Source organism: Chiloscyllium plagiosum, chromosome 30 (assembly GCF_004010195.1).
Source record: "Chiloscyllium plagiosum isolate BGI_BamShark_2017 chromosome 30, ASM401019v2, whole genome shotgun sequence".
In the NCBI taxonomy this organism is placed as follows: Eukaryota; Metazoa; Chordata; class Chondrichthyes; order Orectolobiformes; family Hemiscylliidae; genus Chiloscyllium; species Chiloscyllium plagiosum.
The window spans coordinates 15,518,549-15,545,699 of record NC_057739.1 but is presented as its reverse complement, the minus strand read 5'-3'; the positions used below and the strand labels follow the sequence as shown (position 1 = coordinate 15,545,699).

Here is a 27,151-nt window from a genome sequence, read left to right as displayed (position 1 = left end):
CTTGACTAAGACAGCGCATGTTCTGGACCACAGGTCTTCAGTCCTCTTGGCAAGATGTTGTCATAGACTTTGGAGTATCCAGTGCCTTCAACTACTTCTTAGTATCCCGTGGAGTGAATAGAATTGGCTGTCGACTGGTTTCTGTGATGCTGGGGACGACTGAATAGGGCCAAAGTATTGTCTCCTTGGCACTTCTGGCTGAAGATTGCTGTGATGTTTCAGCCTTATAAAATATTCAGTCAAATCAGTAGACATAGAGTCAGAGTCATAGAGATGCACAGCAAGGAAAACAGACTCTTCGGTCCAACTTGTCCATACCGACCAGATAGCCCAACCCAATCTAGTCCCACCTGCCAGCACCCGGCCCATATCCCGCCAAACCCACTTCCTATTCATATACCTATCCAGATGCCTTTTAAATGTTGCAATTGTACCAGCCTCCACCACTTCCTCTGGCAGCTCATTCCATACACGTACCATCCTCTGCGTGAAAAGATTGCCCATTAGGTCTCTTTTATATCTTTCCCCTCTCACCTTAAACCTATGCCCTCTAGTTCTGGACTCCCCCACCCCAGGGAAAAGACTTTGTCTATTTATCCTATCCATGCCACTCACGATTTTATAAATTTCTATGAGGTCACTCCTCAGCCGCCAATGCTCCAGGGAAAACAGCCCCAGCCTATTCAGCCTCTCCCTGTAGCTCAAATCCTCCAACCCTTGCAACATCCTTGTCAATCTTTTCTGAACCTTTTCAAGTTTCGCAACATCTTTCCAATAGGAAGGAGACCAGAATTGCACGCAATATTCCAGCAGAGGCCTTACCAATGTCCTGTACAGCCACAATGAATAGAACATAGAACATTACAGTGCAGTACAGGCCCTTCGGACCTCGATGTTGCGCCGACCTGTCATACCAATCTGAAGCCCATCTAACTTACACTATTCCATGCATGTCCAATGAGTGTCTTAAAGGAGGAATTGGAAGTAAGAAAGCAAAGAGGCTTGGCCAGAACATTCAAGCACTTGGAGCAAAGCAGCTGAAGTTACAGCTAGCAGTGATGGACTGCTTAATATTGGGAATGTTCAAGAGACCTGAATGTGAAGAGTGCAGAGACCTTGGAAGTTTGTAGGGTGGAAAGAAGTTGTAGAGATAGGAAGGGTCAAGATCAACGTGGGATTTCAAAATTAAAGATGGCTATTTGAAAGTAGAGTTGTTACCAGTCTGAGAGCAAGCATTGGTTAGTGAGCAGAGTGGCAATTGGTGAACAAAATTTGTCAAGCGTTAATAAACGGGCTGCAGTTGCTTGTTGCTCTTTTGGAATGACAGAACAGCTGTTGGCCTGTTCAGCTGATATTTGATTCAAATGAAGTTATTTTCCTCATTTCAGAAAGCATGGAATCTGATTTGTGTGTAATTTTACCAGCTAGTTGGGCCATTACTAAATGCTCATTCTCAGATCTGTATGATGGCATTCAGCTTAACAGACCATGAGTTACACATGCAGGGAACATACATTACATCCAGGGATCTTTCAGATATGGTGCTATGATGATAATGCACTGCCCAGTCTAAAATAAGATGAAGCTCAACATTCAAACATTTGGTAACAAATCAAGAAAAACCATCTGGGAGGAATTTATTAGATCTTGTTTTGCTCTCCAAAAAGGTCAGTCATTTCTTTTGAAGATTCAGCAACAACAGACATGTAGAAACGAGCAGGAACAGATGGCTCGTCATTTTCCAGCAGGAACTGCTACTGGGACTTTGAACGGAAAAGAATCAAAAACAGAAAGCTGCCTGCAGTTAGAAAGAAGTTGGCTATTTCTGGTCCATCAGTTTCTGCAATGATATTGATCTGACTAAGTTCTGAAATGATCTTTCCCAAATCTTTCATAATCCCTTCCCATAGGGGCTGTCTCACACGGAATGGTACAGATTTGGTTTTAACAATGAAACATTCGTTTATTTTGCAAAACAAATGAAGATATAATAGAATAAATCAAACTATTTACGTATAACACATGTTTAAAGCTTTTGAAGCACACAGTAAAAATACAATGCCAACGACAGTATCATACAATGTTTCCCTTTACTGCACAGTGTTTCACTCAGCTTTGGTTTACTCAGCTGTGAGTTCTTCATCATGAAAGTCTGACAGCCTCTTCCTTCATTCATCACATAACTGAGCATAAACTTGTAACCCTTTCAGTGTTTTAACCAAACACTTCTAGTCTGGAACTTGTATAAATCTCATTAGAGTGAAGTCACCCATTTGAACAATTCTAAGCTCTCCTACCTTTTCTCAAGAATGTCTGCTTTACATATTCAACTTCAATTAAGAATCCTGCAGAATTGGCACAGACGGAAACTAAAAGTTGTTTTTCAAGCTAGGGTTTTTTTCCCCTAAGCCCAAAAGAAATTCTGGAATTTTATAGCTGAAAGCATAATGCATGCTACTGTTCAATCAGTTCACTCTCTCTTCAAAACTGTCTGTCAGACTGTTTTTGAAAAGACATCACCATGGTGAAATACTTACTATTTAATCATTAAAACCCTTTGGACACCCAGAAAACTCACATACAACTACCTCAAAAGTCAAAAATTCAAACGTTAAATTAAATTGTATTAAAATATATGTAAACCACACAACCTACATCACAATAGGCCTCATGTTGTTTAATCTTATACACTCCTTGAATTGCCGTGTTAGCCATGACTGATTAACTTCTTTTGTTTTATGCCTTGAAGCAGATGCAGTGAACTATGTAAACATAGAAAATAGGAGTGATTGTAGGCCATTTGGCCCTTCAAGCCTGCTGTGCTATTCAATATGGATAATGGTCGATCACCCAACTCTGATCCTGTGTTCTTCTGATCCCTTAAATCCTACGAACTATATCTAATTCATTCTAATTCATTGTTCTGGTCTCAAACGATTTCTATGGCAAACATTTCCACAAGTTCACTGCACACCACTGCTGGTGTGATATTTCTAACTTAACTTGAATATATTAAACAATTCAACTGAAAGTTCAGGGACAGAGTCAACTGGCTAAATGTTATCAGCTTTTTATTGAATGGACGTAGGGCAAAAGACAACAGTTGCTAACACAAGTCAAATTTAGCAGCAATTAAATGGGGCTTACAAAGTTCCACAAAAAGAGCAGAGTGTGTTCATGCGTCTTAGGAAGCCATCAACATATCAATAACTATGCCGATACCAGTGTGAAAACACCTGATCTCATCTGATCTCGGAAGCTAAGCAGACTCAGGCCTAGTTAGTACTTGGATGGGAGACCGCCTGAGAACACCAGATGCAATAGGCTTTAAAAGGGGTGGCACGGTGGCTCAGTGGTTAGCGCTGTTGCCTCACAGCACCAGACACCTGGGTTCAATTTCACCCTTGGACAACTGTCTGTATGGAGTTTGCACATTCTCCCCGTGTCTGTATGGGTTTCCTCCGGGTGCTCTGGTTTCCTCGCACAATCCAAAGATGGATTGGCCATGCTAAATTCCCCATAGTATCCAGAGATGTGTAGGTTAGGTGAATTAGCCATTGGAAATGCAGGATTACGGAGATAGGATGAGTCTAGGTGGGATGCTCTTTGGAGAGTCGGTGTGGACTTGTTGGGCCAATTGTCCTGTTTCCACACTTTAGGGGTTCTATAAATTAATGAGTCTCTAAGTCTTGCTGTTACTTTCAAACTACAGGCATTATTGTCTCAATTTTCTTTTGTGTAAGGCTGAGGCAATCTGAGATAGTTAATACATTCTTTTTCTGACATTAACCATTAAGGTAAGTCACAGTTCACATATGATTTAATCTAATAACTTGCTAGCCTTGCAAATAAAACTTTAAAAGTAGAAGTATTGAAAGGAACTAGCATATACCTGAGTACATGTATAATTGCCAACTGAATGCACACTCGCTTCAATCATCAGCAAAACTATTTATTTTTAATGATTTGCTCATGGAAAAACGGGAGATGATGCTTGATTTCCCAGATGCCTTGTTAATGCTAAAAAGTGCATGTCATCTCATCCTGACCAGCGAGAAAAGAACACTGACCTGTACAATGTGCAGTTTTTCATTTTGATCAGCTGTGTTTCAAAAATTGCTAAACTTTCAGTAATCTTTGACTTGCCCCAAGAGTTTTGTCTTAACATTATGCTATAGCTCCAAGTTATGCAAGTAGGAACAATTTTTTTCTTTTTATCAAACCAGCTTGATAACAGATATAGTTTCACAGGAAATTATATTGACAAAGTTATGCATTCTTCTTAGTTCTTCAAAGCAAAAGATCCTTCTAAGAGAGAAATCTTCTGTGCCTCATTCATAGCAACTTTGAACTGAAACTTGCTGGAGTACAACACTTCATGGCATATACTCAATTTGATCACTAATAGTAACCAGCAACATTTCTATTTTTTCTAAAACTTTCTGGGTTATAATTATTGAGCACAAAAACCTACTGGTGCCAGTTGTGGCTCCACCCTTGAATCAGAAAGTTGTGGCTTCAAGTCCTGTTTATGCATTCCAAACTGACACTGGAGTCCAATCCAGAGAGTAATATATCATCAGATACACCATTACACTAAGGGCCCATCAGTCTTCTCTGGAACTAACAACACTTGGCTATACCTAAATGATAAGGAATGCAGCAGTTCAAGAAGGCAGCTCACCGCCACTTTATCAAAGGCAATCAACAAAGGGCAATAAATGCCAATGACGCCTACCTCCACAAAAAGGTCTAAAAGAGGTCAACATAAAAAAAGATCTCACAGTAGTTTAGCCAATAATTATCCCTCAACCAACTCCACAGATTACTGTTTGCATGACTTCGCAATGCATAAATTAGCCACTGCACTCCTAAAACTGTGCTTCAAACAAGTCAAAATTACTTCACAGCCTTAAAGAACTTTACAATTTTTTAAATGATGAAATTCATAAATACACATTCTTTTTGACAAAACAAAAAAGCGTTTTCCCAACAGCAGTTTAATATAAAACACAAAAAAGTGTCTTAAACAATGTCAACTCAAGTAATCGCTGATTGGAACAGATCAATAAAAGACTTTCTATTTGTATATTTTGTCTTCAAATAATTCTCTTTTTGCCTGTCCACATTCAGTTTATTCTGTATTAGTTGAATGACATCAATAATATGATCATGGCTGTAACTTGCATTATGGCTCTCCTCCAGGCTGCTGCACTCAGGATTTACAAGGACCTGCCCTTCAACATTCATGAATTATATAAAGATTATTTTCAGGTTTCAGACAACAGTGTAAGATGAGGAACTATTGTCAGTCTTATACAAGTACATGAAAAGCGCAGCAGGTCAGGCAGCATCCATAGGCAGCATCAGCCTGTGCCCGAAACGTCGATTCTCCTGTTCCTTGGATGCTGCCTGACCTGCTGCGCTTTTCCAGCAACACATTTTCAGCTCTGATCTCCAGCATCTGCAGTCCTCATTTTCTCCTTATACAAGTACATCTCAAGTTATCACTGCTTAAAAACATAAAGAAATATCTCACATCTCAGGCTGAAGCCACAGATTTCATTGCATCATTTAATTTATTCATGCTGGCTAAAGTTTCAATGTGCTATCTGACTTCCTAGCTCCAGGTCAAGTATTGCCTATGTGTACATGTATTCATTATGGTGTGTACCTAACAATATCTTATTTGAGTATCATGCAATATATAATGCTAGTGATTGCACATGAGTAGCCATCATCATGATAAAATATACAACTGGAAAGTGGCTAATATTGTGCCTTTATTTAAGAAAGGGTATAAGAGCGACAGGCTGGTAAGTCTGACATCATTTGTGTGTAAGTTCTTGGAGGTAACTCTGAGACTTAGGATTTACATGCATTTGGAGAGGTGAGGACTGCTTAGAGATAGTCAGCATGGTTTTGTGCGAGCGAAATTGTGTCTCACAAACTTGATTGAGCTTTTTGAGAAAGTAACCAAAAAGATTGATGAGGGCAGAGTGGTAAGCATTGTTTACATGAACTTTAGTAAAGCCTTTGACAAGGTTCCGCATGGTAGACTAATCAGTAAAGTTAAATCACAGGGGATTCAGGGTGACCTTGCCAATTGGCTTTATGGTAGGAGACAGAGGGTAGTGGTGGAAGGTTGCTTTTTGGACTGGAGGCCTGTGTCCAGCGGTGTTCCACATGGATAAGTACTGGGTCTGCTTTTGTTGTCATTTATGTAAACAATTTGGATGAGAATATAGGAGGCATGATTTTGATGCAGATGGCATCAAAATTGATGGCAGAGTCAAAAGCGAAAAGATTATTTAAGGATTACAAAGTGATCTTGATCAATCAGGTCAATTGGCCGAGGACTGACAGAGGGAGTATAATTTGGATAAATGTGAGGTATTGCATTTTGGTAAAACAAACAAAGGCAAAAGTTATACAATTAATGGTAAGGCTCTGGGTAGTGTTGTAGAACAGAGAGACCGAGATGTTCGGGTAAATAATGTTTTGGAATTTGCGTCACAGATGGACAGATTGGTTAAGGAGGTGTTTAGTATGCTTGCTTTCATTGCTGAGACCTTTGAGTATAGGAGTTGGGGTGTCACGTTGAGGTTTTGCTGGATGTTGGTGGGAATTTTTCTGGAGTACTGTATACAGTTCTGCTCACCCTTTTATAGGAAGGATATTATTAAATTGAAGATTGTTCAGAAAAGATTTACCAGGATGTTTCCAGGAGGGAGAGTTTGAACTATAAAAATAGCTTTTTTTCACTAGAGTGTAGCAGGTTGAGAGGTGACATTATAGAGGTTTATAAAATGATGAGGGGCAAAGGTAAGTTAAATAGCAAGGGTCTTTTCCCTTGGTGAGGGAATTCAAAACGAGGGGTCATATTTTGAGGTGAGAGGTGGAAGTTTTAAAAAGGATATGGGGGTAGCTTTTTTTACCCAGATCGTGGTCCGTGTGTGAAATGAACTGTCAGAGGAAGTGGTAGACACAGGTACAGTTATGCTTATAAGACATTTGGAATTGTACATGAAAGGAACGCTTTAAAGAGGCTTGGGCAAATGCAGGCAAGTGGGACGAGTTAGGTTGGGAACATGTCGACATGGACAAGTTGGACCAAAGGGTTTGTTTCCATGCTGCATGTCTCAGTGACCGATCATTAGGTTTTATGCCACTTCCTTGTGAAGTACACAGCCTCTGAATAGCATTTTAAACATTTTTGATTCATCCATGGTACTACAGAGAATAATATCAATGTAATCCCATGAACAATCACAACCCATTGTGAATATCATTGTGAATAAAATGATGGCTGTTTGAAATGTCAATAACCTGAGTAATTTTAGAAGACAACATATTGAGGTATGCAGGGGCAGAATTAGATTAGATTACATTACATTACAGTGTGGAAACAGGCCCTTCGGCCCAACAAGTCCACACCGCCCCGCCGAAGCGCAATCCACCCATACCCCTACATTTACCCCTTACCTAACACTACGGGCAATTTAGCATGGCCAATTCACCTGACCCGCACATCTTTGGACTGTGGGAGGAAACCGGAGCACCCGGAGGAAACCCATGCAGACACGGGGAGAACGTGCAAACTCCACACAGTCAGTCGCCTGAGGCGGGAATTGAACCCGGGTGTCAGGTGCTGTGAGGCAGCAGTGCCACCGTGCCGCCCAAAATGGTCTAAACACACAGTTTGAAGTACAACTGAATCTAAATCAACATGCAAATGATGACTGGATTTACACGTACAAGTTAAAAAGATATTATGGAGCTCAGTATTCAAAGTGAAGTAAAAGGATTGCTGTATTATTAAGGAGTCAAGCAATTCCATCCTCTTCCTCAACCCTACCACCCCTGAACAAAATTACAATATATTTGACTATCTCTTATGTGTTCAAAGAATACAATATTGTTTGTGGTCTGTCTTGATCAGAACTGTATGTAAGACAGCTGCCTGTAATTTGTGTGTGTCATGACAGAGATTACATGTGTATAGCAAGCCAGGAAGGACATGTGTACAAAAATGTATTTTTAATTGACTTGTTTGGACATAAAATGACACACCTTCAGCACAAATGGGATCAGAATGCACACCTTCTTACCCAGTCCAGTTAGTACCACTGTGCCACCAGCACAGATTTCTAATCAGTTTTGAGCTGGACATTGGCACTTGTCTACTCTGCAATCCAATCCTTTGGCTAGTTAATGCACAGATGGGCGCTTTGCAAAACCTTTGCACAGAAATGGCTGTTGGAAGACAGCAATCATTTGTCTCCTTATCAGAGGCACAATGATTAATTATATGGCTCTCTCCCTTGAGTCATGCCTCAAAAATACTTTGCAAAAAAAATCAATATACTGTTAATTATATTACAAGCATTTGCAACACCTTGGTAACCACTTGTTCCGCCAGCGTTCTCAACCCTTATACAAAGAGGATCAATAATAGGAACTCAAAGCATTTTGAAACCTCATTATGATCTCTTTATTACCTTGCAGTAATAAATCTTCCAATAACGGTATTATGTTGCAGCAAATGACTGCACTCTTGCACAATTGGATTATGATCAGCTTACGTATTAATTAAAGAAATGCATGCTGAATGATCAGTGACTGCGTGAGGGTTTTATGAAATTTCGAGAGAAATTTAAGACCATTTTAAGATCATTCAAGCATTTTAACACATCTCCCCATATAAAAAAAAGGAAATTTATAACTGAGTTTTGACCTTTTTACCTTTATTCTCCCATGGGATGTGGACATACCAGCAAAGTCAGCTTTTGCTCCCAATCCCTACACGGTCTTGGACTGAATGTAGTTAAGAGTTAACTACTTAGTTGCATTTCTGGGAGTCACATGGATGGGAGACCAGGTCAGAGCGGCAAATGGCTTTCCCTAAAATGATTAACGACCCAGATAATTTCTTATGCTCCAATTGACAACCATTATGATGGTGATATGCCATAATTAAGGCCAGATTTGTGATTGGAATTGTAATTCCAGCATCTATCACCCATTTCCCTGGATTATCATTTCAATTACATGGTCATTTCACCACCATGGAACCTACTGAACTATCTCACATCCATTTCAGGCAAGGATCAGTTTTGAAAAAGTTGAAATTATTCTTAAAATTTCTCTTGCGGTTCCTGCCCGCACCATTTTGAAACTTCATAATTCCTGTACAGAATGGATTGTGCACAAAACCCCATCCAACACTGCCCCCTGCCCCCCCCCCCCCCCTCTCCGGGGCAGCTGGACTGGACACCAGCAACAAGATTGCTGCAGTTGCCTTTGTGTGGTAATTCTCCAAATAGCACACACACACACAACTTTTTACTACAACTTTTTAACAGGTTCCACTTTTGCTCTGTACAGGAAAATGTTGGAAAGGTTATGTGGGGAAAGTGGGTTTAGGGTACACCCTTGTGTAGAACTCCAGGGAAAGTGTCGGGAGTGAGAGAGGGGGTGGGCAGTCAGTCATTTGGAGACAGAGCCTATTTAATCACTGTACACAAAAGGCATGATCACTGTTGATGTACTGTTTCCATCAGGACTTCGAGATTTCCTTTGGATAATCTGATTTTCGGATAATTGGTATACGGATAATCGAAGTTACTCTGTATAAAACTCAGGTGGAAACAGTTAAGAAATAAAATGTTCAGAAAATCAAACGTGTATAATGGCTGGCCACCATAAGATGTCCCAGTCTGCTTTAGTGTGAATGAAATCCCTTGGAAGAGAAATCATTGTTGTGCTGTAAGAATTATTATTGGTCTCATCTACAAACTGGAGCATCAATTGACATATAGAACAAACTTATCTTTGTGTAATGTCATTATGTATAAGACCTTAGAACTCCCATATGGGGGTGAGTACAGAGACAGTTGACATGAAAATTTGCACTGTCAGCTGACATAGCAGCATCGTGTTTCCAAGGATTATTTTTCTGGAGGTGCAATCTGAATTTTCCAGTCAGCTTGCAGGTCCCCTGTGGTGTCAGAAACTAGGTCATTTGCCCGGATGTAGCCACTCAGCACTAGATCAGGGGTGAGTCCAGGCTTCACAGCTGGGAACACTTCGCTCTGTGGAGAGGATTCCCTCACCATCACAGTGGTCAGGCAGTGCTGTCCATTTCTCATTTCTATGTTGCTGTGAACATACGTCAAGTTGGAAATATCGTATCGCATTTCTCTTGCTGCCAATCACAGGTTGCAGCACTATCTGTATCCTCCTATTTGATCCGGGGTCAGTTGATGCTAACAACGTGGGGTCAATTTCTGCGCTGGCTGAGGTTACCATGAAGGACTCTCCTTCACAACCTCTGGCCTCGTCTGGGCCAGGTCCCTCAGGTTAAACCACCACCAGTCATCTCCTTCTAATGAGTGAGTAGCCCGATGATCTGGTAGGACTAAAATTATGTTAACTATTATACCTCCCATTTAGAGAGTCCTGCTTCTATCCTTAATTAGCCACTAATTGGCTAATGTGAGCCGAGGTACCCTGACAGTGAAACCTGGAACAAACGCATGGATCAGGACTGTTCACAGTATGGAAGTGTATACAAAGAAAATACATCTGTCAAATACCACTGCAAAGAGGAAGAAGAGAAAAGGAAAAAGGGAGTGGGGGAAAGAGGAGAAGAAAAAGCTCTTTTCGAACATTTCCTGTCTTTATACTTCTAGTAATCAACCCACTAAATTTGCAACATTTTACTTGTGAGATTGGTGAGTTAAGCTGATGGCAAACCTTACTTTGGAGTAAATTTGTAACTTCAGCTGCATTGGATGCTATGGTAACTACAGGGGGCACCCAGCACGGTGGCCGCATCAAAGGGTAGGTACAATAAAAAGAATGTTTTCAAAATACTCTTAATCCTGGCATCACGATTTGTTTGGTAGCCCAGGCCAAATGCTTGCCTGTGCCACTTCTGCTTCCTCACCGCCTCCCTCACATCACCACCTTGATGCCTCACTATTCAGAATCTCCGCAAGTGAGGAAGCGAGGTACTGCAGGACACTGAAGAGGGAGGAGATGTTGCCAAATGCAATGACTACCAGAGAGGGTAGGTGGGGGCTAGGAAGTGAGTGGGAGAGCTGGGCGCTGAGGTCCTCAAGTAAAACAGAGAACCTTGGCAATCATTGGAACAGCTCATATACATCTGGGTAGAGATGGGATCTAGGTACACAAAGACATTAACAGTGCCAACGTGCTCTGACAGTACATTGGCAGGAGATGCACTGATTAGATGCAGAAAGCTTGAATCACAAACCTAACAACTTCTTGCTATTTCATGTAGCTCCAATTGATGTCTAGCGTGTATGAGATGTTCAGACATAATACACAGAGCTTGTTGTAGTGTGGTCCCTGGTTCTGAGCTAGGAGGCCTGAGTTCAAGTCTCACGCGCTCCAGAGGTATGTAATAACATCTCAGAACAGGTTAATTAGAAAATATCTTCACAAAGCTTAATTCTACCTCTTTCTGCTAACTTACAACAGCAAAATTGCAACAGGACACTCAAAAAATAGAAACATTACAAAATTATCACTTATGCAAATAGAAGTGTTCTTAACTCTTCTTAACTTATCTACATTGACTCTGAAATGCTCTGTGAGAATTCTTAAAGTTCAATGAGAACACCCCTCATTCTTTGAAATGCTAGAGAATGTGGGTCCAATTCCTCAACCTCTTTACATAAGACAATCCCATTATGCCATCACAGGTGACCTTCTGTTGCACTTACTCAACGGAAGTATCAACCATGGCAAGAGGACTTGAAGAGAAATCCAATAGAAAACCTCTATTCTTTTCTGTATTTCTATGGCTAAATTCTATATCTTTTTGAAATGTACAATCTCTCTTGATTCATAAAATGACCAAGGAGGATTACATGATCATACTTCTGGAAGATTCTGAGCTCCCCAATTGTACATAGACATACCAGTTAAAATTGGCACACAAGGCCTGGAGACCAGCTACCTGTCTGTAGCCAGATCTGAAAAAAGGAAAAATCCTCAAAATATACATTATATTAAAATGCGCAATAATGCTTATAGCTGTCGACCATCGCCGACAACCAGGAAGACCATTGCCAGGAAAACCATCGCCGACAATTTCTCCTAGTTGATTTTAAGCTACTGCGAATCCTCTTACAAGGATGCCTTCCTTGAAGAAGCTCTCTTCCTCCCTCTACAAGGATTTCAGTGAGTCCCTCTCTCACTACACACCCCAGGTCATCTCCTCTGCCCTGAAGCTCTTCAGCCAAGTTCTCAAACAGACTCGCTACCACAGCCACATCTCCTTCCTCAGCACCTGCCTACGGAAACGACTGACCCCGCACGGACTCCGGACTACATTCAGACCAACAAAATTTGGACCCAACCAGGACAACCAGTACCTACAACAAATCTGAAGCCTCCAGCAACAGACCTCCCTCCGGATCCTCCGCTCCACGCTTGCAGCCATGCGCCGCTACTTACATTCCCTGCAATCAGCCCTACCCCAGCTCAGGACAACACTCTTGCAGAAGAATCCATACACTAAACAAACAGTTCTTCCTAGCCATATCGGAAATTAAAGACAGTAAGTACCAAAAACTTTCCCCCACACCCTGGGTTCCTCAACTGTTCCAGAATCTTCCATCAGCCTCCGAAATCACTCTGGCGCCATTAACCACGCGGCTGCTGCAGCAACTGCTGCCACGAACCATGACGTCACTTCCGCCCCCATCGACCATGCAGCCTCTGCGATCGCCGCCCAGACAACCGCCTCCACGATCGCCAGGAAGATCATCGCCAACAACCTTAACCTCCTTCCACCTATCGCATTTCCAATGCCCCTTCCCCAAGTCCCTCCTCCCTACCTTTTATCTTAGCCTGCTTGGCACACTTTCCTCATTCCTGAAGAAGGGCTCATGCCCAAAACATCGATTCTCCTGCTCCTTGCCTGACCTGCTGCGCTTTTCCAGCAACACATTTTCAGCTGTAGTTCAATGTCTGATTGAGGAGATAAAGCTACACGGTTAGCTTAACAACTTGCCAATTAGCCTATTGAGATTGGCCCTCAATACCTGAAATGTTTGTCATTGTTCTGACATCATTTCAATCTCTGCCTGATGAATAGCTTAAATCAGTTTGGGATTCTAAGTCAGTTGCTGTATGATTTCCAGTGGGTCAGGCAGGACTCCACGCTGCAGATGGCAGACTTCCTTAGACATTGCAATTCCTTCTCCAAGTTGCTGGACGTAAAGATGCCTACATGCTTCCTTCAGGGGAAAAAAATACTACAGGATCCAGATCACCAAGGAAATAATTATTGGCCACTGACATCTGGGAAGTCATAACTTACTTCAAGTGATTTTGAATAGTCCAGCATTTACCAAAATTTGCAATTTATGGGTGTGTGTGTGTGTGTGTATGGATTAGCCGGGCGATATTGAGTGTTTGTCAGTTTCATCTTTAAAAGCAGATTTATTTCAATAATTGGAATCTGAAAACAAGGGTTTGGGGAAGACTCTTCAGCCTACTTTAGTGAAAAATGGGAGTAAACAGAGTGAAGGGTAAATCAAACAAAAACTCGCTGTCTTGGGTTTAAGATAGTAAAAGCAATCACAATTTAAAATTACCCCCATTGTCCATTTCTCTGTAACAGAAGTATAGAAACGGAGACCAAACTTATTTCAGGTGCAGGCTCATCAAAGCTCCATTCAATAGCAATCACACACCATTACTTCTGTACTCCAATCCCCTCATGATGAGGGCAAATATACTGTTACGACAGAGACAGACAGTGGAACTAAATCAGCTGTTCTACTTCTGCATTCACCACACTATAAAAAGTAATACTTTCAAAGACTCTTAAAATTGACCCCAATAGTTCTTAATCAAATTCTTGAACAATCAATCCGAGACCTTGTGAATAATCAATTCTCAATGCCAGTTTGTAGCTTAAAAATATTATTAACAATACAGTCGCTACAGGACAGTAAAATTATACAATGTAATATGATTATTGCCATTGATCACCAACAGCCTAATTACAATAAACAGTGATTTTCTTGTTAATGGAACAAAACCTGGTGGGCATATCCTCAGATCCTGGAAGAGAAAATTAAGTAGAATTGGGCAATTTAGTGCCATACTCATTCTTTTACAATTATGATGACTCTGTGAAAAGTGCAGCTTGATTTCCAGTGCACTACCCAATGAATCATGACACTGTCTAAGACAGGAAGAAACTTCAACTTTACTTATGACAGTAAATTTCAATTAAATGCCAAATGCACACATAACTGGATTTTTAGGACACAGTATATAAAATAAAACAAATAATCACTGGAATTCACTGTTTCTGCCAGCATTAATTGCTCTTGCCCAACTGCTCATGAGATGATACATCCATTGTAGTGTTAGAGAGTTCCAGCATTTTGCCCAGTGACATTGAACTACCAGCAATACTACGTAAACTGGCAAAAGGTGTCACTGCCATTCCTGGTGCCAATGGCAATGCTTAGATGGTCTGTCCGATGTCATTCTTTTAAACTTTGTGGCAGATTGATTCAACTAAGTGGTTTTCTGGGCCATTTAACCGTTAACGATTTTGGTGTGAGACTGGAGTCACAGGTAGAGCCTGACCTGGTTCGGTTAGCAGTTTCTGTTCCCTGAAGAACACTGGTGAACCAGAAGGATTTTCATAACAATGTTTTATAGGGACCATTAAGCTCGGCTTTAAATTCCAAACTTATTAATCAAATTCAATGTCCACCAGCTGTTGTGATATATTTTGAACCTGTGCCTAGAATTGGTCAGCTCTCCAGGTTTATCTCTATCCAAAAGATGTTGGCCATATATTGCAATAGTGCCATGAAATTGCAATAGTGCCATGAAGTCAAAAGAAATCTTACTGACCTTTCAGTTGGCAATCATTATCAATCCCTGAACAATAGGTTAGGCCAGGGAAGGGTGTGATGAAAACTGAACAGAACATTATTTTCGGCAGAAATATTAAACAAGCATTAGGCCTTTCATTTATATGCAAAGTGTGCAAATACCCATTTATAGTCACTGTCACAAACATTTCAAAATTGCCAGAGCCAGTAAGGCACTGAACATGTTTTTCCCATGCCAGTATTTTCTGCCACATTGAAGAGGTTTGGCTTTTGCTGTGATTTCATTCTGCAGCATCCATTCAGTTTCATCAACATGGTCATTGTTTTAGAGAAATGCAAAATCTTACCACAGTTAGATGTTACAGGTACCCCAGATGTATAAAAACACTGAGCATCCACATACATGCATTTACCATCATGAATCACTAGAACACAACTAATACAGGAGTCCAGGAGATCAAGGGTGGTGCTCCTATTTCTAATCCAGCTGGTTCATTAATTTCTCTCTGTACTTATGCTCAGATTTAGAACCATCTTAGTCTGCACAGCCCGGCTACCGCATAGACAGGGCTCATCAACTAACTATTGGGGGAACAATAATGATCATATATACAGTGCCACTGTGGAGAATCATGATCGAGTCCTTTGACAGTGGGTAATAAATTGTTTTAATGAATAAGTGGCTGTGGAGAATATAATAATCAATCTGCCCTTTTACGTTAAGTCAGCCATTTATCACCAGCATCTGCTGTCACTATTTGATAGAAATTATTGGCATTCTTTTTTTTATTGATTAAGCAGTAGGCTTTAAGCAAAATCTCTCTTGGAAACTTGTCATTGATTTTGTTGGAGTCACATTTCAGACAGCATAGCAATTTACACGAAAGGGGGAGAATCAGCTACCACAGGATACCATCCATTTCACGCAGTCCACTCCAAATCCAACTTGAACACAAAATAAATTGAATCCAACGCATTCTGTAATCCATCATCATGTCATGGATTTTACTTAATCATGGCCAAAATAAAAGCTAAAAGTTAACCATGAGCGCACCTAACAAGGAAGTAATTTGCCAAAGCATGTCTCAATCTCACCATTTACAATGAATAAAGTCTTTCAGGTAGATAACATAATAAGTCTATGATATATGAATGAACTAGTATAATGAGTTTTCTATGTGAATGATGTGAGTTGCATTAACTTTAGGACTAAAGTACAGGCAATGCAAAGGAGTGACAATGCTGGCATTGGTTAAGTTCTATGGTTTGTTAACCCAAAGACCAGAAATACTATGATTTACAGTGCTGTAAGATCATTAAGAGAAATTCACCTTTTTTTGAACCTGGAAGTTACAATAGACACTGCTTTTTATCTGTGGCACTGGGAAAGCACAGCCGGTCAAGCAGCATCCGAGGAGCAGGAGAGTCAACATTTCAAGCATAAGCTCTACAACACGCACATTCCTGATGAAGAACTTGTGCTCAAAATGTCAACTCTCCGGCTCCTCGGATGCTGCCTGACCAGCTGTACTCTTCCAGCACCACACTTTTCTCCAGCATCTACAGAACTCACTCTCTCCTGCACTGCTTTTTATCTACTCATTCAAAATGAAACTTTTTTGAAACACAATGAATTGTTTCTGGATCAGTGTCCAACATATGCAGGACTTATTCATTAGCTTTGAGAGTTAGTTAAGTTCTGCTACCAAGAGAATCCATGCACAGCATTGGCACTGCAGCAAAGATGGGCTTTGCACTCCCAATGGGTTAATTAGTAGACACATAATGCTGAATAAGGAACGAACCTGTGCAGACCATGCTGTTAGTATGTTTGATCTCTGGTCGATGCTGAAATTGCTGGACTCAGCTGGGACAGAAATAGAAACACCACAAATGGCTTTGCCCTCCTGGGCCAGACACAATCCATAACTGCACAAGTGGATTAATGTGATTTGAAGATACTCCAACGCAACAAGTTTTGTTAATTGGATTGAAACCACTTTAAAAAAGTAATCTGGCTTCACAACAACAGTTCTAGAGTTACAATTACCAAAGCTACATGCCAGTGGGAACAGATGAGCTGGTTCCCCTTGGGTGCAACTCATTTGCTTGGTCATAGCAAAGGTTTATGTTCTGCTTAGAATGTAGCCATCCCTATTACTTCCAACAATAATAATGGTAATAATGTGCATGTGTGTGTGAGTGTGTGTGTGTGAGAGAGAGAGAGAATGAGTCAAGGAGACAGAACATGTAGGATTCAAAACACAAACAGAGCAGCCCATCATCTTATTGTATAGAACAGCTTGAAGTGATGAATGGTCTAACTCTGTTGTTCGTCTGTATTTTCGTACATTAATAAGAGATTTCTGAATGACAGATAGCTTCTTTATTGTTCACCACACCATTGAGGGAAATTAATTGGTTCTTTCACTCCCACCTTGAGGTGGCTTTGCATTTTTTAAGGAGCTCGTTTTGTTGCAAGTCAATTTGTAACAGTTCTAATCGGTCAAACACTTTGGAAAAACATATCTTCAGCCAGAAATACCAAGCAGTTCATCCATCTCAGCCTCCTCCTGAGGTCTCCAGCATCACAGATGCCAGTCTTCAGCCATATCACGACATGATATCAACAAATGGCTGAAAGCATTGGATGCTGCAAAGGCCATAGGCCCCTGCAGTTGCATAGAAGACACTTGCTCCAGAACTTACCACACTTCTAGCCAAGCTGTTCAGACACAGTGGGATATACCTGACAAGGTGCAAAATTGCCCAGCCATGCCCTGTACACAGAATGCAGGAACATTCAACCCAGCCAATTATTGCCCTATCAGTTTACTCTCAATTATCAGTAAAGTGATGGAAGGTGTCATCAACAGTGCTATCAAGCAGTACATGCTTTGCAATTACCTGCTCACTGACAGGCCACTCAGCTTCTAACCTCATTCCAGCCTTAGTTCTAACATGGACTAAAGGTCTGACTTCCAGAGTTTTGAGAGTGACTGCTCTTGATATCAAGGCCACATTTGACCAATTGTGGCATGAAAGAGCCTGAGCAAAATTTAGTAAGAATAAGGGAGAAAACTCTTTGCTGGTTGAAATTATGCCAAGCAAAAAGAACACAGAACAAACAACAGTACAACACAGTACAGGCCCTTCATCCCTCGATGTTGTGCTGACCTTTTATCCTACTCTAAGATCAGACCAACCTATAGTGTACTAACTTTGTATTAACTTTATTGTGCATATCCAAGAGTCACTTAAATGTCACTAATGTACCTAACTCTACTACCACTGTTGGCAGTGCATTCCATGCACCCACAATTCTCTGTGGAAAGAACCAAATTCTGACATCGCCCCTAAACCTGTCTCCAATCACCTTAAAATTATGACCCCTCATGATTGCTATTTCCACCCTGGGAAGAAGTCTCTGGCTATCCACTTTATCTCTCATCATCTTGAATTCCTCTATAAAGTCGCTTTTCATCCTTCTTCACTCCAATAAGAAAAGCCTTAGTTCCATCAACCTTTCTTCATAAGACATGCCCTCCAGTCCAGACAGCGTCTCCTCGCAAATCTCCTATGCACCCTCTCTAATGCTTCCACATCTTTCCTAAAATGAGACAGCCAGAACTGAACACAATATTCCAAGTATGGTCTAACCAGGGCTTTACCAGGCAACATAATCTCCTGACTCTTAAACTCAATCCCCATGCTAACAAAAGCCAACACATAATACACTTTCTTATCATCCCTATTAAGTTAGATGGCAACTTTTAGGGATCTATGGACGTGGATCTCAAGATTCTTCTTTTTCCTCCACACTACCAAGAATCCTGCCTTTAATGCTGTAATCTGCATTCAAATTCGACCTTCCAAAATGAATCATGTCACACTTTTCCAGGTTGAACTCCATCTGCCACTTAGCCCAGCTCTGCATCCTGTCAATGTCCCATTGCAACCTACAACAGCCGTTCACACTATCCACCACACCACCAACCTTCATATCATCTGCAAACTTACTAACCCACCCTTCCACTTCCTCATTCAGGTTATTTATAAAAATCACAAAGAAGTCTCAGAACAGACCCCTGTGGAACAGGGGTCACCGAACTCCAAGCTGAATACCACCACCCTCTGCCTTGTATGGGCCAGCCAATTCTGTATCCAGACAGCCAAATTTCCCTGTATCACATGCCTCCTTACTTTCTGAATGAGCTTACCATGGGGAACCTTATCAAATGCCCTGCTAAAATCCATGTACAGCACATCCATTGTTCTACCTTCATCAATGTGTTTTGTCACATCCTCAAAGAATTCAATAAGGCTTTTGTGACATGACCTGCCCCTCACAAAGCCATGCTAACCATCTCAAATCAAACTATGATTTTCCAAGTAATTATAAATTCTGTCTCTTCGAATCCTCCTCAATACTTTGCCCACCCACAGATGTAAGACTGACCAGTCTATAATTATCTGTAGGATTATCCCTATGCCCTTTCTTGAACAACAGAATAAGATTTGCCACCCTCCAATCATCTGGCTCTACTCTGGTGGAGAGTGAGGATGCAAAGATCATTGCCAAAGACACAACAATCTCTTCCCTTACTTCCTGTAGTAACTTTGGGTATATCCCATCTGGCTAGGGGACTTATCTATCCTTATGTTTTTCAAAGTTTCCAGCACATCTAACTTCTTAACATCAACCTGTTCAAGTATATCAGCCTGTTTCATGCTGTCTTCACATACAACATGAAGCAAAATATTCATTAAGGACCTCCCCTACTTCCGCCAACTCCAGGCACAAGTTTCCTCCATTATCCCTGATCAGCCCTATCTTCACTCCAGCCTCCCTCTTGTTCTTCACATTGGTGTAGAAAGCCTTCAGGTTTTCCTTAATCCTACTTGCTAAAGCTTTTTCATGCCTCCTTCCAGCTCTCCTAAGTCCTTTCTTCAGTTCCTTCCTGGCTATATTTAACCCTCCAGAGCCTTGTCTGATCCTTACTGCCTCAATCTTAAGTAAGCTTCTTTCTTCCTCTTTACTAGATGTTCCACATCTCTTGTCATCCAAGGTTCCTTCACCCTACCATCTCTTCCTCACATCAGTGGGTCAATCCTATCCTAAGTATGCACCAGGTTCTCCCAAAACAACCTCCACATATCTGTCGTACATTTTCCTGAGAACATCTGATTCCAATCTAGGTTCCCCAGTTCCTGCCTAACAGCATTGTAATTCCCCCTCCCCCAATTAAATACACTCCCATACCATTGTTCCTATCCCTCTCCATGACTACAGTAAAGTTCAGAGAGTTGTAATCACTATCACCGAAATGCTGTCCTATTGAGAGATCTGATACCTGGCCTGCTTCATTGCCAAGCACCAAATCCAATATGGCTTCCCCTCTAGTTGACTTATCTACATATTGAGTCAGGAATCCTTCCTGGACACACCTGACAAAAACTGCTCCATCCAAACTATTTGAATGAAGGAGGTTCCAATCAATATTAGGGAAGTTCAAGTCATCAATGACAACAACCCTGTTACTTCCGCACCTTTCCAAAATTTGCGTCCTAATCTGCTCCTCCGTGTCTCTGTTGCTACTGAAGGGTCTGTAGAAAACTCCCAATAAACTGACTGCTCCTTTCCTGTTTCTAACTTCTACCCATACTGACTCAGTAGACAAACCCTCCTTGATTGCCTCCCTTTCTGTAGCTGTGACACTATCCCTGATTAATAATGCCACTGCCCCACCTCTTTTACCTCCCCTTCTATTCCTTTTGAAACATGTAAACATTCCCTGAAACATCCAATAATCATTCCTGTCCCTGTGATATATAAATCTCTGTAATGGCCACAACATCATAGTTCCATAGTTCTATGCTCTAAGTCCCTCACCCTTATTCCTGACACTTGCGTTAAAGTAGACACATGTCAACCCATCACACTGACTGCAACTTTGTCCTATTAACTGTCTATCTCACAGACTGTCTGCATAATGTATCCGGCTGTTCACTAGCTCCTCAGATCCGTAGCTCCAGTTCCCAATCCCTTTCCAAACTAATTTAAATCCTCCTGAAGAGCTCTAGCAGACCTCCCACCCAGGAAATTAGTGTCCTTCCAGTTCAGGTGCAACCCATCCTCTTTGTATAGGTCCCACCTTCTCCCAATGATCCACATATTTGAAGACCTCCCTCCGACACCATCCCTGCAGCCACATATTCATCTGCACTCGATCTGTGTTCCTAGCCTTATTAGCCTGTGGCACTGGTAGCAATCTTGAGATTACTACTCTGCTCACCCTACCTTTTAGCTTCTAACTTAACTCTCTATATTCACTTTTCACATCCTCATATCTTTTCCTAATTATGTCATTGGTACCGAAGTATACCAGAACTTCTGGCTGCTCACCCTCCCCCTCAAGCTGTTTGTTTGAAGTCTGGCATCTCAGCTCCAGGCCATCTCTGCAGCAGGTCTTCAGGTTATGTCCTCAGCCCAATCATCTTCATCAGTCACCTACAGTCCACCACCAGGTCAAAAGTGAAGATATTCATTGGTGATTGCACAGTTTCCAGCATTGTGTGCGATTCCTCAGATGCTGAAGGAGTCTATGTCTAAGTGCAACAAGACCTAGACACATCCAAGCTTGGGCCAACATATGCCAAGTAACAATTGCCAAGCGATGACCATGTGCAACCAGACAGAGTCTAACCATTGCCCCTTGACATTCAGTGGCATTACTATTAATGCTTCTCCCCAGTATCAACCTTATGGGGATTATCATTGACTGAACTAGAAATTTAAATGCAACAGCTCCAAGAGCAGGTTAGAGGCTAGGAATCTTGCAGCAAATAACACACCTCCCGACTTTCCAAAGTCAGTTCACTAACTACAAGGCAGAAGCCAGGAGTAACAACTCACAGTTTGTCTGAAGGAGCGCAGCTCAAGCAAAACTGAAGAAGCTTGACACCATCCAGGACAAAGCAGCCGGCTTGATTGGCACCACATCCGTAAACATTAACTCCCTCCACCACCTGCATACAGCAGCAACAATGTGTTCCAGCTACAAGAATGAACTGCAGAAATTAACCAAGGTTCCACAGATACATGTTCTAAACCCACGACGACTTTTATCTAGAAGGACAAAGATAGCAAATGCATGAGAATCAATTGCTCTCCAGGCCAGTCACTCGTCTTCCTTGGAAATATACTGGTACTATCACAATTCTCTCACAATTAACATCATAATTTCACTGGCAGCAAAAGGACTGCGGTGGTTCAGTAAGGCAGCTCACCACCACCTTTTAAATGTCAAGAAGGGATGGTCACTAATGCCACCACAGCCAGCAAACCCCACATCGCATGAATGAATAAGAAAAATGTCTTGCAATGAAAGAATATTGTTTAATACATCTTTGTGTGGCACATACCAGTTTGACTTCCATTCATCTTTGTAATATGGTGATTACTTCAAGTATAATTTGTTTTACTAATTGGATATTCATAATTTAAGGTCATTATGAGCAATGAGCCTAACACTATTCAATCATCTAATTATTCTTCTTAATACAGATTAGCACTTGAATTATCATGTAATTATGCTTTTAGATAATTGACAAAATTTTCTTTTAATTTTTGTTTTCTACATCCTCCTTCAAAGCATTCCTTTTTGATGAAATGAATGACAAATATGAGCACTTTTATGTCGTTGCTAATCATGTATGAATATGGTTTTCCTCATGTTCCCTTACATATTGAGAGTTAGTTATCATTCCCCTTCATTGATAATCATTGGCTTGTTGAGTTTTGCCTCAGTTATTATTTTGGTCAACAGGCTCGGAAAAAGTGCCTCAAGTGGTGAATCATCCATTTGCAAAGACAAATGCTAGCAGATTGCTTTATCTGGATGATGTTTTGGGCGGCACGGTGGCACAGTGGTTAGCACTGCTGCCTCACAGGGCCTGAGACCCGGGTTCAATTCCCGCCTCAGGCGACTGACTGTGTGGAGTTTGCACGTTCTCCCCGTGTCTGCGTGGGTTTCCTCCGGGTGCTCCGGTTTCCTCCCACAGTCCAAAAGATGTGCAGGGTCAGGTGAATTGGCCATGCTAAAATTGCCCATAGTGTTAGGTAAGGGGTAAATGTAGGGGTATGGGTGGGTTTCGCTTCAGCGGGTCGGTGTGGACTTGTTGGGCCGAAGGGCCTGTTTTCACACTGTAATGTAATCTAATCTAACCTAATCTAAATGAAGAATGTATGTTCCCATATCAAAACTTCATCTGACACATTTTAAAAACTTTATTCATGGGATATCAGCGTTGCTGGCTGGGCTAGCATTTATTATCCATCCCAAGTCGTCCTTGAGAAGGTGATAATGCACTGCTTTCTTGAACTACTGCAGTCCACTTCTTAGGTACACACACAATGCAGGATAGAATTTCAGCATTTTCATTCGGCGACACTGAAAGAACAGTGACATACTTTCAAATCAAAGTGAAGTTTGGTTGGAGAGAAACTTGCAGTTGCTGGTGTTCTCCCATAGTGGCTGCCCTTATATTTTTGAGACAGTAGTGGTCGTAGGTTTGGAAGATGCTGTCTTAGCTGCCTTTAATGAATTTCAGCAATGCATCTTATAGATGGTACACCCTGGCACTACGTTACCTTGGTGGTGCAAGTACTGAATCTTTGTGCTGCCAATCTAGCAGATTGCTTTATCTGGATGATGTTAAGCTTCATGAGTGTTGTTGGAACTTCACTCATTCAGGCAAGTGGGGCATATTCCAGCACACTCCTGACTTGTGCTTTGTATATGGTGGACAAGCTTTGGGAAGTCAGGAGGAAAGTCACGTGCTGCAGGGTTCCTAGCCTCTGCTTTGCTCTTGCAGCCCCTGTATTTTAAAAATCTAATGTGATTTGCTGGGAACAGAATCATATCCAAGTTCCTATCAGAAACTGTTGTCAATTTGATGGTGTTAACACCATGAATTGGATTAGACTTTGGATCCCAACTCACTCCCCCTCTCCAGCCATTGCAGAAAATGGAAAGCATTCATTTGTGTTCACCACTTCCCCATACTTGTGATTTTCTCCTTTCCTTGTATGGGAAACAAGCAGATGCATTCACACCATCAGAAGTATGCCTGTGAACATGCAAAAACTTAGTTAGGCAAGCTGTGACATGATCTGCCTCTTTCTCAGCCAGTTGAAATGTGATGATTCATTACTCAGACACTCCCACTCTCAGTACACAATCTTCTGTACAGACCGGAAAATGGTGAGCTTCAAGTGGAAGTTCCTACCTCTACTAACAGAGTTAGATTTGTGCTCCCACTTATGTGCATTAGGTCCCCAGACTTCATAGAATTCCTACGGTGTGGAAGCAGGTCATTCAGCCCATCGAGCCCATTGTTCCGAAAGGCATCCCACCCAGACCTAACTGCTACCTTCTCCTTGTAACCCTGCATTTCCCATGGCTAATCAAACTAACTTACACATCCCTGGATATTAGGAGCAATTTTTAAGCATGGCCAATCTACTCAACCTACACATCTGTGGAAGGAAACTGGAGCACCTGGAGGAAACCCACACAGACAGGGGGAGAATGTGCAAACTCCACACGGAATGTCATCCATGGGTGGAATCGAACCCAGGTTTCTGGGAGGCAGCAGTGCTAACCACTGAGCCATTGTGCCATCCTAATTACACAGAAAGCCATGGGCTGGTGAACAAAGAGGCCCAGAAATATTGTCATCACTTGTTTGGAAGTGATTCACATTGGGCATACAAACAGCACTGTTGGCACACCTAGGCCAGGAGGACTGCAGCAATTCTAGAAAATGGCTCACCATCACCTTATCAAAGGCAATTCGATAACGAGGAATTGCCAGCAAAACTCATTGTAGGAATGAATTTTGAAAATAAAATAGCAATAAAATAAGAATGGAATAGCTCAACTTATTTTCCCAAAGAGTTGTGATTACACACCTTTCAAAGTCTTAAGAAACCTCCTGTGACTAATTTTCAAGCAAGTTTGATGTACAACTTCTCACCCAGTTGTTCCTTCTTGCAGGATTAAATGGAGAAGGTAAATGTGCAAAAGCTCATGCATGCTTTGAAACACTGCTGTGCAGTTCAATCTTTCTATATTTGACAGATTGAGTAAGACCCATGTCACAAAAACAGAATACCTGACCAAGCATATCATTTCTTTTTGATGGCATCTTCTCTCTGGATATTGGCTGCTACATTTCGATATCACAAACACTGACTTTATTTCTTAAGCAATTACAATTACAAGTAGCAAATCTACTGAAAACATTAAATAATGAATGTGTTGACTGTTTTTTAAAAATTAGTATCGAAAAAAATCAAAAGGAATTAAGTTTACAGAGCCATATGATAGAGGACAAATTATTTTGAGATATACATAACTAGATGAAAATTATTTCTTTGCAAAAAGTGAAGTCTCATTAAGTGGAGAGGGCATCAAAGTTTCCTACCTGCGTGCCAGCAAATTAAACAGCAACAGTCAGCCATAGTCAAGCTGCATGTGTGATCATTTACATAAATCTCACAAATAAAAATAATTAATTGTACAAAGCTAAAGTAGTTAGCACTGCTGCCTCACAGCGCCAGGGACCCGGGTTCAATTCCCACCTCTGTGTGGGGTTTGCACATTCTCCCTGTGTCTGTGTGGGTTTCCTCCGGGTGCTCCGGTTTCCTCCCACAATCCAAAAATGTGCAGGTTAGGTGAATTGGCCATGGTAAATTGCCCGTAGTGTTAGGTGTAGGGGAATAGGTCTGGGTGAGTTGCGCTTCGGCGGGTCGGTGTGGACTTGTTGGGCTGAAGGGCCTGTTTCCACACTGTAAGTAAGTAATCTAATTTAATCAAAAAGTAGTCTAATCTAAAGTGGTGAACTGTAACAAACATGTGGACTTTCTATTGAAGATTTGGTGATTTTTAGTGAACAACGATAACAATCTCTCTCATCATCAGCAAAATGAGAGAGCTGGTCATTGATTTCAGGAAGTAAGGTGGAGGACACACATCTATATCAATGGAGCTGAGATGGAGATGGTCGAGAGCGTCACATTCCTGGGAGTGATGACCATCAACAATCTGATATGGTTCACCCCCATTCATGCAACAATTAAGAAAGCACAACAATGCCTCTACTTCCTCAGGAGGCTAAGGAAATTTGACATCTCCATAAAGACTCTTAATAATTTTTACAGATGCACCACAGAAAGCATTCTATCTGGATGTACCATGGTTTGATACGGCAACTGCTCTGCCCCGTACAGTAAGAAACTAAAAAAAGCTGCGAACACAGCCCAGTCCATCACATAAACCAACCTTCCATATTGACTTCATCTGTACTTCTCTGTCTCGGGAAGGCAGCCAACGTAATCAAATACCCCTCCTAACCTGGTTATAATCTCTTCCAACCTCACCAGTTACCCTTATTCTAATCTCTGTAAACTTGAGACCAGCCAAATCTCTGTAGCCCATAACCTGGTCATGTGTTATCTCTGTGCTTGAAGACTAGCTTCCAGTTATACAGCACCTTGACTTTAAAACTGTTCTTTGTTTACATACCGCTCCATGACCTCATACCTCCTTATTTTTCAGCTCCTCTAATCTTCCAAGATACCTGGTTGTCAACTCTGGCCTCTTCAGCGTCACTGATTTTAATTGATTCACCATTACACAGGGACTCTAATCTCTGGAATTTCTGACCTAAATCTCTCAGATTTCCTTCTTCAAGACTCTCCATAACAGTAATCTCTTTGATTAAACTTATGTCATTGACTCCAATATCCCCTTATGTAGCTCAACATCATGTTTAGTTTTCATTGCCACAAGTAATAATTTGGGAGACATTAGTACCTGAAAGGCAGTAGATGAATACAAATTATTATTGTTGCAAGGTATCTGATAAAATAATTTTTCAAGAACTACTAATTTATATCTAGCATATAAAAACTGTGCCATGATGTGACATGTACACGTTGTAACCTTTATCATTCAAACCAGGATCTGAAAGAGATCAATTGTATGTTTGTTGGACAACAAAGTATGTTGAGGTAAAAACAATGACTGCAGATGCTGGAAACCAGATTCTGGATCAGTGGCGCTGGAAGAGCACAGCAATTCAGGCAGCATCCGAGGACAGGCAAAATCGATGTTTCGGGCAAAAGCCCTTCATCAGGAATAAAGGCAGAGAGCCTGAAGCGTGGAGAGATAAGCTAGAGGAGGGTG

The 27,151-nt window shown here is 41.3% G+C and overlaps 1 protein-coding gene and 1 pseudogene across 2 annotated transcripts in view; one reads left to right on the top strand and one right to left on the bottom strand.

Moving 5' to 3' along the window:
• LOC122564758 (astrotactin-2-like) overlaps nt 1-27,151 on the bottom strand; it is a 1,559,828-nt gene that overhangs the window by 810,586 nt on the left and 722,091 nt on the right. The gene's annotated exons all lie outside the window — the stretch shown is intronic.
• LOC122565038 lies at nt 3,209-3,327 on the top strand (annotated as a pseudogene).